General features: G+C 43.1%; 1 protein-coding gene across 4 annotated transcripts in view; it reads left to right on the top strand.

The window, feature by feature from the left end:
- arhgef9a (Cdc42 guanine nucleotide exchange factor (GEF) 9a) overlaps window positions 1-15,768 on the top strand; it is a 270,953-nt gene that overhangs the window by 141,765 nt on the left and 113,420 nt on the right. The gene's annotated exons all lie outside the window — the stretch shown is intronic.

The raw sequence follows: 15,768 nt of genomic DNA, 5'->3' as shown, positions 1-15,768 counted from the left end.
AGTCTCCACAGATCGGAGAACAGATAATATTGAAGAGTACTCTTATACCTTATTATTAATGTTGGTGTCAAAACTAACCTCAAGTACATTGCCAATGCTGGGGGTGCTGGACAGGATATTGGTTCGTAAAAGGACACAAACTGCTGGAGTAACTCAGCAGGTCAGGCAGCATCTCCGGAGAATATGGATAGGTGACATTTCAGGTCGAGACCCTTCTTGAGGAAGTCTGAAGAAGGGTCTCGACCGGAAACATCACCTATCCATCTTCTCTTTTTATTCCCTTTATCATATACTTGTACACTGTGAATGGCACGATTGTAATCTTGTTAATCTTTCCATTAACAGGTAGCACATAACAAAAGCTTTTCATTGCAGCTCGGTGTACATGACAATAAACTAAACTAAACTAGACTAAATTAAACTTCTCTCCAGCTGCTGCCAGACCTGCCGTGTTACTTCAGCACTTACATACATAGAAACATAGAAATTAGGTGCAGGAGTAGGCCATTCGGTCCTTCGAGCCTGCACCGCCATTCAATATGATCATGGCTGATCATCCAACTCAGTATCCCGTACCTGCCTTCTCTCCATACCCTCTGATCCCCTTGGCCACAAGGGCCACATCTAACTCCCTCTTAAATATAGCCAATGAACTGGCCTCAACTACCCTCTGTGGCAGAGAGTTCCAGAGATTCACCACTCTCTGTGTGAAAAAAAGTTCTCCTCATCTCGGTTCTAAAGGATTTCCCCCTTATCCTTAAGCTGTGACCCCTTTGTCCTGGACTTCCCTAACATCGGGAACAATCTTCCTGCATCTAGCCTGTCCAACCCCTTAAGAATTTTTGTAAGTTTCTATAAGATCCCCTCTCAATCTCCTAAATTCTAGAGAGTATAAACCAAGTCTATCCAGTCTTTCTTCATAAGACAGTCCTGACATCCCAGGAATCAGTCTGGTGAACCTTCTCTGCACTCCCTCTATGGCAATAATGTCCTTCCTCAGATTTGGAGACCAAAACTGCACGCAATACTCCAGGTGTGGTCTCACCAAGACCCTGTACAACTGCAGTAGAACCTCCCTGCTCCTATACTCAAATCCTCTTGCTATGAAAGCCAACATACCACGTGTCCTTTTGTGTATTAACCAGCATTTGCAGTTCCTTGTTTCTAAAGTATATTATGATTTTTTTATTTGGATGGCTGCTAAATGTGGGGAAACAAAGAACTCGTCACATTTATTTATATAGCACATTTAAAAACCAACTCTCGTTGGCCAAAGTGCTTTACATTTGTTATAAGAATAGTATAAACAAACAAACTACATACATATATACATATAGCCCTCGCTCAGTGGACGTCAGGAAAGGCTTGGGAGTATAGATACGTTTTTAGTCTTGACTTAAAGGAGTCGATGGAGGGGGTAGTTCTGATGGGAAAGGGGGATGCTGTTCCACAGTCTAGGAGCTGCAACCGCAAAAGGCGCGGTCGCCTCTAAGCTTATGACTAGACCGCGGGATATTCAGCAACCCCAAGTCAGCCGATCTGAGGGACCTGGAGGTGGAGTGATGGGTGAGAAGACTTTTAATGTAGGAGGGGGCAAGCCCATTGAGGGCTTTGTAGACATAGAGGAGGGTCTTGAAATATATACGGAACCGCACAGGGAGCCAGTGGAGGGAGGCCAGGATCGGGGTGATGTTGTCCTAAAAATATTAAGTTGATGTTGCCAAATGAGTTTGTCACATCGTCCAAAGTCGGTGATAAAGCTTCACTTGCAGCTGAACGATGCACATTAAGAGATGATTCTTTGGTGCTAGATAATGCAAACCTGCTTGTTGCTTGCTAAAGTCGTTAGTTTAGTTTAGTTTAGAGATACAGGGTGGAAACGGGTCCTTTGGCCCAACGAGTCTGCACCGATCCCAGCACAATAACACTACTCTACACACACTAGGGACAATTTTACGTATACATTTATACCAAGCCAATTAACCTGTACATTTTTGGAGTGTGGGAGGAAACAAAGATCTCGGAGAAAACCCCTAGTCAGGATCAAACCCGGGTCTCTGGCGCTGGAAGGCAGTAGCTCTACCATGCCGCCCCTTCCATATAATAGCAGTCTGTAGTATATGCATCTTGCAAGTGGAAGCAAAGCCCATTGCATTTCAATCTTATAGGACTCATTTAGGTTAGTAGATTTCAAGGAAATTATAACCGAGAACTGAAAAAAAAAAAAGATCTCATCAAAGTGTTTTGTGTAGCTGATATAATAGATGAAGGACTATGTTATTCATGGTTAACGAATGTAAACAGCAGTTATATATAACGGAGATATTTTGGCCTTAAATGTACCAGAAAAAATGGTTTGTAGAAACAAAGAACTACAGATGGTGGTTTATACCAAAGATACCATACTGACTTTTCTGTCCTGGGCCTCCTCCGTTGCCAGAGTGAGGCCAAATGCAAATTGGGGGAACAGCACCTCATATTTTGGGTAGCTTACAACCCAGCAATATGATCATTCATTTTTTTTAATTCTAAGGAACTTCATCTCTTACTCCCCCCCAACCCCCCCCCCCCCCCCCCCCCCCTTAAACAAAATACCCACCCCCCCCCCCCCTCCTCCCTCCTTGCCCCCTATTCCTCCCTAGTCGTTTTTACCAATTCCACAGTTCTCCATATTGTTTCTCTGGCGACAATGGCCCTACCAGGCACCGCTCTGCCTGAGATAATTCGTGACTGGCCCTGATTAGTCCTGTTTTTTTCCTTGTCTCCAGTTCTTCACCTCACCCCCTCCTCCCTTTCCCCTCCACCCCCACTATTGGTAAATTGGCTCCTGACTTCATTGATGGCAACTTCATTCTCTAAATGGTTTTCCTGATCATGAATCTGAATAATTTCATGAGGTTATAAATGATAGGAGCAGAAATGGGCCATTTGGCCCATCAAGTCCTCTCTGCCATTCAATCATGGCTAATCTCTCTTTCCCTTTTAACCCCATTCTCTTGCCTTCTCCCCATAACCCCTGACATCCAAACTAATCAATAATTTGATGTTGTAAGTTTAAAAAAAAATTTAATTCATGAAAAATCAGGCAGGATTTTGATTAATGTAAGAAATACAAATCCAGACTTACAGACTAACACAGTGAAGGCAGCATTATGACATTGATATACATCTAGAAGATTTCCATTCATTTTATAAAATCCCAGAAAACCCTTATAATCAGATAAAAGGATCTGCTAGCTAATAATAAAAAATGAAAGAAGAATCACTTTGAGTTGGTTAACCTTAGGGAGACAATTATGCGAGGGTGATATTATTTTCTCAAGACCGAACATTGATTTCCTCCCAGATGCGAAGTTGCTTTGGAGATAAATTTGATTCTGGAAATGAAATGAGAGAAAGATAATTTAGTTAACTGCCATAATAAACCAGTGATGTTATAATAAATTCACACACTGAAACCCCACACTTTGGGCAGCACAGTGGCACAGTGGTAGAGCTACTGCCTTACAGCGCCAGAGACCCGGGCTCGATCTCGGCTACTGGTGCTGTCTGTATGGAGTTTGTGCGTTCTCTGCATGGGTTTTCTCTGAGATCTTCAGTTTGCTCCCACACTCCAAAGACATACAGGTTTGTAGGTTCACAAAAAAGCGGGTGCAGCAGCATCTATAGAGCGAAGGAAAAAGGCAACGTTTCGGGCCGAAACCCTTCTTCAGACTGATCGGGGGTGGGGGGGGGGCGGGGAGAAGAAAAGAAAAAGGAGGAGGAGCTCGAAGGCTGGGGGATGGGAGGAGACAGCAGGAGGGCTGAGAAAGGGGAGGATACAGCAAGGACTAACAAAATTGGGAGAATTCAATGTTCATTAGTTTTGTAGATTAATTGGCTTGGTATAAAATGTAAAAAGTTTGTTCCTAGTGGTAGTGTTAATGTGCAAGGATTACTGATCAGCGTGGACTTGGTGGGTCGAAGGGCCTGTTTCTGCGCTGATTCTATTAAACTAAACTAAACTAAAAATCCACGGCTATGCAAGCAAGTCAAGAGTGTTTTGTCGTCATATGTCCCAAACAGAACAATGAAATTCTTACTTGCAGCAGTACAACAGAGTATGTAAAGAAAGTACCCTGTAAACAATCTAATAAACGGGAAAAAAGTTCATTTTATTAAAAGTTAATCTATTATATATATATATATATATAAAATCAGGTTCACTGACCCAGGTTCAGTCTGCTGGTGCTTGTGTAGAGCTTTGCTGTTTAGTTGAGAGATACAGTAAGGAAAAAGGCTTCTTGGCCCACCGAGTCCATGCCGACCATCAATCTCACGTTCATACGTTCTATGTAATCCCACTTTCCCATCCACATTAGGGGCAATTTCACAATTTTACAGAGGCCAATTAGCCTACAAACTTGCACGTCTTTGGGATGTGGGAGGAAACCGAATCACCCGGAGGAAACCCATGCGGTTTACAGGGAGAACGTGTACAGATAGCACACGAGGTCAAGATCGAAACTGGGCCTCTGACACTGAGTGACACTGTGAGTGACACTGTGAGTGACACTCAGACACTGTCTAACACTGGGTCTGACAACAGACTACCCACTCTGACACTACCAGCTGTGCCATCCTTTGTGACTACCTGGGTTTTCCAGCTCAAAGCTGTGCAGATTGTTAGGACATGTTATCCCTCGACAGATGAGGGAACCAGATGGATGCGTGAGGGGAATGAGATTGTTGAGATTGCTTGGAAAGCTGCCATAGACCCAATGCGCTGAATGACCTCACTTCAAATCATAAGGAAACAAAACAAAGAAGGAGGGTCTCGATCCGAAACGTCACACATTCCTTCTATCCAGAGGTGCTGCGTGTCCCGCTGAGTTACTCCAGCATTTTGTATCTTTCTTCGGTTTAAACCAGCATCTGCAGTTCCTTCCTACAAAGCAGCTCCAAATGGCTTAGCAGAATTGTAGCATGATAGGATGGAGCAGAGACGCTGGTGTCATTTCTTTGCCATACAAAGCTACACTTTCAGCATTGTATATTTATGTAGCAAATTTCTGCAGGGAGCCCACGTATTAGAAGCATCCGTTATGTAAATTGTTTTAAGCACGCTGACTCACAAAGTCATGTCGCTTCACAAATAATGTAACTACTCACCATGGCTTAACTGTGCATTTATTGCACATTAATACATTAATTCCGAGAGATTCGATTATATTAGTGGATTGCACATCTTAATCCACGAAGATACAACCCAGTGTGAACATACCATTTTTACATTTATGTTGATGGTGTGATGGCCTCTTTTGTTAAAAAAATTAGGATGTCCATCACCTTAGATCCCTCACATCACGGACATGGTCCCACTTGGTAAATGTAATGTTTGGATTCTCAAATTGACTAAATCTGAAGTATTGACTAAATCTGAAATATTTTTATTGATTAGATTTGCTCAAAATATGACATTTATTGTATTTAACCTTTTTCTTGGGCCTGGTGTTAAAGTAAACATTCCAAGAGGTCTGACTGTTTGATTTGAAGGCCAGGAATATCTTCTTTGCAAAGCCATTTTCTTTAGATGGAGCATATTGCCATAGCAACCATTTGCAGGTTGTTTTTTTTTCCCAGTTGATTGAGCATTTCTGGTCAATCGTACTTGTGTGTTAATGTAGACATTAGACTTTAGACAGATTCTTGATTGGTACGGTTGTCAGCGGTCATGAGGAGAAGGTAGGAGGATGGGGTTGAGGGGGAAAGATAGATCAGCCATGATTGAATGGCGGAGTGGACTTAGACAATAGACAATAGACAATAGGTGCAGGAGTAGGCCATTCGGCCCTTCGAGCCAACACCGCCTTTCATGTGATCATGGCTGATCATCCCCAATCAGTACCCCGTTCCTGCTTTCTCCCCATATCTCCTGACTCCGCTATTGTTAAGAGCCCTATCTAGCTCTCTCTTGAAAGCATCCAGAGAACCTGCCTCCACCGCCCTCTGAGGCAGAGAATTCCACAGACTCAACACTCTCTGTGAGAAAAAGTGTTTCCTCGTCTCTGTTCTAAATGGCTTACTCCTTATTCTTAAGCTGTGGCCCCTTAAACTCCCCCAACATCGGGAATGTTTCCTGCCTCTAGCATGTGTCCAAGCCCTTAACAATCTTATATGTTTCAATGAGATCTCCTCTCATCCTTCTAAACTCCAGAGTGTACAAGCCCAGCTGCTCCATTCGCTCAGTCCCGCCATTCCGGGAATTAACCTTGTAAACCTACGCTCCACTCCCTCAATAGCAAGAAAGTCCTTCCAAAACTGCACACAATACTCCAGTCTCACTAGGGCTCTGTACAACTGCAGAAGGACCTCTTTGCTCCTATGTTTGATTCCTCTTGTTATAAAGGCCAACATGCCATTCGCTTTCTTCACTGCCTGCTGTACCTGCATGCTTACTTTCATAGACTGATGTACAAGGATCCCGGATCCCGTTGTACTTCCCCTTTTCCCAACCTGACGCCATTTAGATAGATGTATGAAGAAGGGTTTCGGCCCGAAACGTTGCCTATTTCCTTCGCTCCATAGATGCTGCTGCACCCGCTGAGTTTCTCCAGCTTTTTTGTGTAACCTGCCATTTAGATAGATGTCTTGATGGGCCAAATGGCATAATTCTGCTCCTATAACTTATGATTTTATGAACATTTAGTTTAATTTAGAGATACAGTGTGGAAACAGGCCAATCGACCCACCGAGTCTGCGCTGCCAACCGATACATTAGCACTATCCTACACACTAGGGCCAATTTACAATTGTTACCAAAGCCAATTAACCTGGTCAGCGTGGACATGGTGGGCCGAAGATCCTGGTTCCAAGCTGTATCACTAAAGTCCAAGGACTGCATTTTTCAAATGCTCAATGAAGGGGTACAATTAGATGGCAAAAACCTGTTCGATTAAACAATAAACCTGTCAAAATATTGTAGCTGGTTGCACAATTATGATAACCCAACAAAATACTATTTGGCTTCCATGACTTGGTTATGCATCTCAGTCAGGCTCATGATGAGAGCTGGTTCTTATTTGGGCAAGCTGGTGTTGTTCACTACTTTAAAAGGGCAAGTGTTAGCTAAAGAGAACTTAAATGGGGGTATTGATGTTTAAAGCTTGTGTTGGATGTGTAAAAACTGTGAGAAATATGGAAGATAGCAGCACGGTGGCGCAGCAGTAGAGTTGCTGCCCTAAAGCGCCAAATACCCTGGTTCGATCCTGAGTATGGGTGCTGTCTATACGGAGTTTGTATGTTCTGCCCATGACCTGTGTGGACTTTCTCCAAGATCTTTGGTTTCCTCCCACACTCCAAAGACATACAGGTTTGTAGGCTAATGGGTTTGGTACAATTGTAAATTGTCCCTAGCGCATATAGGATAGTGTTAGTTTGCGGGGATCGCTGGCTGGTGGGCTGAAGGGCCTGTTTCTATGCTGTATCTCTAAACTAAACTAAATTAATAGACTAATGTGATAGCTTGCTGTGGTGACTGCTTGAGGCTTGGACCCAGGTCTCATTTTAGAAAAAAATCAGCTTGAGATGTCAGGAACGGACTACCCAGCTTCTGATCTATTTTTGCGACTGTAGTTTGCTCACGGCAGGACCAGTATACATCAAAAGGACATTGTACATGTAATGGAAAATAAATGGATGGTTTCTGTTCTGTGCGGGGATTGCTGGTTGGTGCAGACACGGTGGGCTGAAGGTCCTGTTTCCGTGCTGTAGTTCTGAAATAAACTCAACTAAACTAAACTAAATTAAAGCTGGATAAGGATAAATTGAATTAAATAATTCTCTCAAATGTCATGTGGGGAAAGAATCCTGAGAGATGTAGGAGGGCAATGATGAAGGGGAAAGCACATAAAGTGCTAGAGTAACACTCAGTGGGTCAGGCAGCATCCCTGGAGAGAACATGGATAGGTGGTTTTTCGAGTCCAGACCCTTCTTCTGGCAGAAGAAATGTCTCGACCTGAAATGTTACCTATCCATATCCTTCAAAGATGCTGTCTGACCCGCAGAGTTACTCCAGCACTTTGTGTCCTTTTGTGTATTAACCAGCTTCTGCAGTTCTATGTTTCTACAAGTGATGAAGGGGAAGACCATTTTCAACAATGGTTGGGAAGTGAAGGACAACATTTGTGTGTTCCGAAGAGAGGCTAAATAAAGAGCAGCATTCATCCTCAATAGTCCATTGGTGTTTTTCCTGCAGCATATCCAGTTCCTCAGTGATAACACACTTGATGATGACAACTTCAGAGATCACACTGTGGAAGAGAGAGTCCTTTGAGGCCCTACTTGTCATGGTTAGCAATGAGGAATTAACTTCTCTTTCTGCCAGGCAGCATCTCTGGATGACATGTGCAAGTGACGTTTTGATTCAGGATTGAAGAAGACATCACCAGTCCATGTCCTCTGGAGATGACGCCTGATCCACTGGGTTATTCTAGCACTTTGTTTTTTTTTTGTAAGCTTGCATCTGCATTTCCTTTTGTCTTCACTTTTCTTTGTCAATGTTTTTAAGAAAACTTCTGAAATCCTTTCCAACCATTTCCTTCCCAGCATTTTCATCTTGCATTTCACAAGAGGAAAATGCTATAGGGGACTACATGCATTTTTAAGGGATGAAGTCCAAATTTAATTAGATCTCTGGCCAATTTGCCGCTGGGCTGGTCCCAGTTCTGTGGGATTCTGCAGGTAGAAATTGCAATGAGGTTGATGGGTTAAACATCCCAAGGTATCTTTGCCTTCAATAGCTGAATTTTAAGCAGAAGCCAAAAATCACTTGTCAAATACATGGTCTGGAGTTAATATAAGGACTGTAGACCTCTAATTTCTCTCCCCACCCATCACCCAGTTTGGTTCTAAAGAGAAATGTTGAACCTATTTTCAGATTGTTATTCCCAGTTGTGGCAAAAAGAAAATAGAGCCATGTGTTAGTATCCTTGATTTATGAGTTAAGTAAGTCTGGTTTGCCTTTAATTAATGGACTCATTCAGTTAGTTTTATCTTTAATTAATTGATTGGTGTTGCAGTGATAATCAGCTCTTCAACAACTTTGACTGGAACATTCGCTGGATCAATAATTAAAATGAATGAGTTTATCTCTAAACTATTCGTGGAAACAGGCCCTTCGGCCCACCGAGTCAGCGCCGACCAGCAATCCCGCATAGTAACACTATCCGACACACACTGGCGACAATTTTTACATTTACCTATGTACAGTGCATTCAGAAAGTATTCAGACCCCATCACTTTTTCCACATTTTGTTACGTTACAGCCTTGTTCTAAAATGGATTAAATTCTTTTTTTTTTTTTATCAGCAATCTACACACAATAGCCCACAATAAAAAAGTGAAAACAGGTGTTTAGAAATTTTTGCAAAATAATTAAAAATAAATAACTGAAATATCACATTTACATAAGTATTCAGACCCTTTACTCAGTACTTTATTGAGGCACCTTTGGCAGTGATTACAAACTCAAGTCTTCTTGGGTATCATTTAGGTAATTTATCCCATTCTTCTCCGCAGATCCTCTCAAGCTCTGTCAGGTTGGATGGGGAGTGTCAATGCACAGCTATTTTCAGATCCCTCCAGAGATGTTCGATCGGGTTCAAGTCCGGGCTCTGGCCAGGCCACTCACGGACATTCACAGAATTGTCACAAAGCCACTCCTGCGTTGTCTTGGACGTGAGCTTTAGGTCGTTGTCCTGTTGGAAGGTGAACGTCTGCCCCAGTCTGAGGTCCTGAACGCTCTGGAGCAGGTTTTCATCAAGAATCTCTCTATACTTTGCTCCGTTCATCTTTACCTCGATCCTGACTGGTCTCCCAGTTCCTACCCCTGAAAAACATCCCTACAGCATGATGCTGCCACCACCATGCTTCATTGTAGGTATGGTATTGGCCAGGTGATGAGCGGTGCCTGGTTTCCTCCAGACATGACACTTGGCATTCAGGCCAAAGAGTTCAATCTTGGTTTCATCAGGCCAGGGAATCTTGTTTAGGTGCCTTTTGGTAAACTCCAAGCGGGCTGTCATGTGCCTTTAACTGAGGAGTGGCTTCTGTCTGGCCACTCTACAATAAAGGCCTGATTGGTGGAGTGCTGCAGATATAGTTGTCCTTCTGGAAGTTTCTCCCATCTCCACAGAGGAACTCTGGAGCTCTGTCAGAGTGACCATCGGGTTCTTGGTCACCTCCCTGAATATGTTAGTAAGTCTCTATCCTAAGGCCCTTCTCCCCCGATTGCTCAGTTTGGCCAGGCTCTATGAAGAGTCCTGGTGGTTTCAAAGTTCTATTTAAGAATGACGGAGGCCACTATGCTCTTCGGGCCCTGCAATGCTCCAAAAAATGTTTTCCCCAGATCTGTGTCTCAACACAATCCTGTCTCGGAGGTCTACAGACAATTCCTTCGTCTTCATGGCTTGTTTTTTGCTCTGACATGCACTGTCAACAGTGGGACCTTATATAGACAGGTGTGTGCCTTTCCAAATCATGTACAATCAATTTAATTTACCACTTGTAGACTCCTATCACGTTGTAGAAACATCTCAAGGATAATCAATGGAAACACGATGCACCAAAGCTCAATTTTGAGAGTCACAGCAAAGGGTCTGAATACTTACGTAAATGTGATATTTCAGTTATTTATTTTTAATTATTTTGCAATAATTACTAAACACCTGTTTTCGCTTTTATATTATGAGGTATTGATGATAAAAAAAATGACTGTAACCAATTTTAGAATAAGGCTGTAATGTAACAAAATGTGGAAAAAGTGAAGGGGTCTGAATACTTTCTCAATGCACTGTACCTGCATGTCTTTGGCGTGTGGGGGGAAACCGAAGATCTCGGAGAAAACCCACGCGGTCACGGGGAGAACGTACAGACAGTGTACGGTGGCATAAGTTTGTATAATCAGTACTTTGGCTTTTTGCTTGGTTTTCTTGGTACTTTGTGCTGCAATTGTAATTTAGGACAACTCGGAGCTCATCAGGCTAATTTTCAGAGTTTTTCTTCATTATTCTATTTGCCGTCATTTTTTAACCACTGCTGTAACCTTGCCTTAGATGCACAAGTCATGCTCATCTAAGAAAAGTCAGAATTGAATTGCAGCAGCTGATGCTGTGGGTATGATTTACACACCTTGACGATGACTAATATAGAGTGCTTGTGTCGACTGGTCTTCCTGGACAAATTTGCAGGGAATTCTAAATGTGATGTGCCTGTCAAGATCACTACTTTAATTAGATAACAATCTGCATGAGACTGCTGACAAAATAGACACTTCAGGAAACGGTGGCATCTAATTACGATTATACAATGCATTTATCGCAGTGAGAGTTGTTGGATTATTTATGCCGCAGATAGCAACATTTCCTCGTGTTACTTTTTGAAGCTACGAAGCAAAGGTGAGGGTCAAAGCCCTTGTACAGAATATTCCGAAAATGGGAAGAGCATAGTAGAAGCTGGAATAAATTGGGAGTTACTGATAAAGTTGGGCCAAGTTTACCACTGAGTGACTGCAAATTGCAGAATGGGAACGGTGAAGAAAATAGTTGGAAGGAACTGCAGATGCTGGTTTACACCAGAGATAGACACAAAATGCTGGGGTAACTCTGCGGGTCAGGCAGCATCTGCGGAGAAAAGGAATAGGTGACGTTTCGGGTCGGAATCCTTCTTCAGACTGAGGTTTGTTGAGTCTGAAGAAGGGTTTCGACCCGAAACATCACCTATTCCTTTTTCTCCACAGATGCTGCCTGACCCGCAGAGTTACTCCAGCATTTAGTGTCTATTTTCGTTGAAGAAATTAGATTGTCTTAGAATATAGAATATAGATCGTTGAACAGGCCACTCAGCCCACTATATCAGTGCCGAAGATGATGCCGTGTGGTGGAGGCAGTGGAAACCCGACTCGACCCCGGAACCGTGGCGGCGGCAGCGACCACCCGCGGAGTTTGAACCGGCCCGCTCGCGGAGCACGGTTGAGCCGCGGGATTCACCATCACCCGGTGGGGTCACAACATCTGGAGCCTGGATCGCCTCGACGCAGAGGGAGAACAGAGAGGGAAAAGACAGAGACTTTAAGATTTTGCCTTCCACCACAGTGAGGAGGTGTTTGGTGAACTCACTGTGGTGGATGTTCAATTTGTGTTGATTGTGTGTTTTTGTCATATTTTATTATATGTATGACTGCAGGGAATCGAAATTTCGTTCAGACCAAAAGGTCTGAATGACAATAAACGAATCTAATCTAATCTAATGCCAAAACATCTCTTATGTGCTCATAATCCGTATCCCTCCATTCCTTGCATATCCATATACCTATCCAAACGCCTCTCAAATTCCACTATCGTAATTGCATCAACCATCACCCCTGACAATGCATTCCAGGCACTCACCACCCTCTGTATAAAAACCTTTCCCTGCACAGCTCTTTTTATCTCTGTCCTTCTCACATTAAAGGTATGCTCTCTAGTATTTGATTTTTCCACCCTGGGAGAAAGGTTCTGGCCATCTGCCCCATCTATGCCTCTCACAATTTTATATACTTCCATCAGGTCCCCCCCATAACCTCCAGAGTTCCACAGAAAACAATGCAAAACTGTCCAATTTCTCCCTGTAGCTAATATCTCACAATCCAGGTGTCATTCCGGTAAACCTCCTAGGCATTCCTTCCAAAGCCTCCACATCCTTCCTGTCGTAGGGGAACGAGAGCTGCACACAGTGCTCCAAATGCGGCCCAATCAAAGTACTATGTGACCTCATGCATCACGACGTCCTGACTCAATGCCCCGACCTATGAAAGCAAGCATACCATTTCCTTTTTTTTAATACCTCTATCTACTTGTGTTGCCACTTTCGGGGAGTTATGGACTTGGACACCAAGATCCATCAAGTCTTTAATGTGGAAGTCCAGTAACACGAGTGTTGGAATCTGATGATATGCGATGCTCTTCAGCAACAGTAAAGAACTCTGACACAATTGGGGAGCCCTCGATGTCGACCGACATCTTGGAAATGGGGCTTCTAAGAGAGAGACATAACACTTCACTATATATGGAAATGTGAAAGTATCAGATCGTCAAGGATCAGTTTTGTATCTATTGCCATGTTTTAACTATCGGATTGTCGAACTTGTGTTTTGTGAGTCCACTGAATCTAATAAAGCTCAAAAATTGTTGAAAACATGACAATTGATCCATTTTGTGATGAAGAGGAACCTCCTTATCTATTTATCAACTTAATCAGTAACAAATTAGTCCCATCAATGGTTTAACACGTGAGTGCGTTGACATGAGATAAATATCCCTTTGCCTCTGAGCAAGTTCATGGAAATAAAACAGCCAGGATTTCGACTCTGCATCACTGCACACTGACCCCAGTTATCCACTGTATACGTCTACATTTTATAAGGTCAGGATCAGCTTCATTTGTCAGGCCTGCGCTTGTTCATCATGCTGTAACTGCTTGACTCATTCCGCACATCAACAAGAGCTATTTGAGCTGTAACAGCCCCTCGCAATTAACAGCCACAAAAACTTAGTGACTCCAGTGAAGGGAGAAAGTTGAAAATAGGCACAACCAGAATCACATTGTTGATTTGTTGTGTCAGGGGACCCGAGTTGTGTAAAAATTACAAAAAAGCTGAGAGCTCCCAGGACTAAAACAGAAGACTATTTATCAAAATATTCAAGACATGAATTGGAAAAGAAAAGTTATATCTGGAATTTTATTTTAAGCTGAACCACAACAGCTGATGTTCCTTTCACTCTTTGCCATTTATCTCGGTCACTTTTGAAGGGATCTGTTATAGGAGCAGAATTAGGCCATTCGGCCCATTAAGTCTACTCTACCATTCAACGATGGCTGATCAATATTTCCCCCTCAACCCCACACTCCTGCCTTCTCCCTGTAACTCCAACACCTATCTATGCCATACTGCTGAACCACATGCAGTTTTAAGTTTCCCATTCTCCGGATAAATGATTCCTCCATTCCTCATCCAAACCTATTGGCGTAGCCTTGTGTGTTCTTCTCTCTCAGTTACATGTCCTGCCTTCCCCTAAATTAAACTATTTATTAGCAACAGTCATACATTTTTAAGAGTAATGTGGCTGGGTTATTGTTAATGTCCTTCATCTGTTCTGTCAGTTTGTTGCATCAACTAGGGAAGCACTGTGGTGCAACGGTAGAGTTGCAGCCTTACAGTACCAGAGACCCCAGGTTCGATCCTGACAATGGGTGCTGTCTGTACGGAGTTTGTATGTTCTCCCCGTGACCGTGAGGGTTTTCTCCGGGTGCTCCAGGCAAACCCATTTTCCCAATTTTAGTTTAGATTACATTAGAGAAACAGCCTGGAAACAGGCCCTTCAGCCCAGCGAGTCTACGCCGACCAGCGATCCCCCTACATTAACACTATCCTACCACGAGGGACAATTTACAATTATACCACGACAATTAACCTACAAACCTGTACGTCTTTGGAGTGTGGGAGGAAACCAGAGATACCGGGGAAAACCTACGGGAAAAAACGTGCAAACTCCGTACAGATAAGCATCCGTAGTCAGGATGGATCCCGGGTCTCTTGCTCTGTAAGGCAGCAACTCCACTGCTGTGCCACCCATAATTGATAGTAGCGGCAATGAACATATATTTGGATTGCAAGAGGCTATTTTATAAATGCTCGCATCTTAAAATTAAACTGCAATAATGTAGATCTGAATAAAAACAGAATGCAAAATTATGGATTTGGTCCCTGGATGTAACAAGAGAAATGGAAAATGGTAATTATCTGTATTAATTCCAGTTATTGCTCCTCTTGATTTGCACACACACAAATTATTTGCTGCTGTGTGGAAGCATTTTTCCTTGTTAAATTGAGCAAAAAACAAAATGCTGGAGGAACTCAGTGGGTTAGACAGGATCTGCTGAGGGAATAGTCCAAACAGGAGAGATGTCTGTTCACTCCCTTCACAGCGGCTGCTTTTAGACCAGACTTTATAGATACAGTGCGGAAACGGGCCCTTCGGCCCAACGAGTCCGTGTCGCCCAGCGATCACCCTGTACGCTAGCACTATCCTACCCTCTAGGGACAATTTACAATTTTACTGAAGCCAATTAACCTACACCCTTATATGTCTTTGGAGCGTGGGAGGAAACTGGAGCACCCAGAGGAAACTCATATGGTCACAGGGAGAACGTACTAACTCTGTACAACCAAGGACCCGTAGTTAGGATCAAATCTGGGTCTCTGGCACCGTAAGCCAGCAACTCTACCACTGGGCCACACTGCTCTTACATTGGGCAGCATGGTGAAGCAGCAGTAGAGTTGCTGCCTTACAGCACCAGAGACCCAGATTCGATCCTGACTGCGGGTGCTGTCCATATGTACATGAGTTTGTACATTCCCAATGTGGCGTGCGTGGGATTTCACCGGGATCTCCTGTTTCCTCCCACATTCGAAAGACGTACAGGTTTGCAGGTTAATTGACGATATAATCGCAAATTTTCCCTAGGATGTTGGACATTGTTAGTGTGCGGGGATCACTGGTCAGAACAGACTCAGTGGGCCGAAGGGCCTGTTTCCATGCTGTATCTCTAAACTAAACTAAATTGTGAAAACCGGTGAACCTCGTATGCTTGTTCAAGAAATTGTAAAGGTATATTGTTAATGATTATGAACTAACCTACTGTCAGCTCATGTGGAGCAATTTGTCAAAAACAATAATGTGAAAAAACAAA

This window comes from Leucoraja erinacea, chromosome 12 (genome assembly GCF_028641065.1).
Source record: "Leucoraja erinacea ecotype New England chromosome 12, Leri_hhj_1, whole genome shotgun sequence".
NCBI classification, from domain to species: Eukaryota; Metazoa; Chordata; class Chondrichthyes; order Rajiformes; family Rajidae; genus Leucoraja; species Leucoraja erinaceus.
Note: the sequence above shows the minus strand (reverse complement) of the source record. Positions and strands in the feature narration are given on the sequence as shown.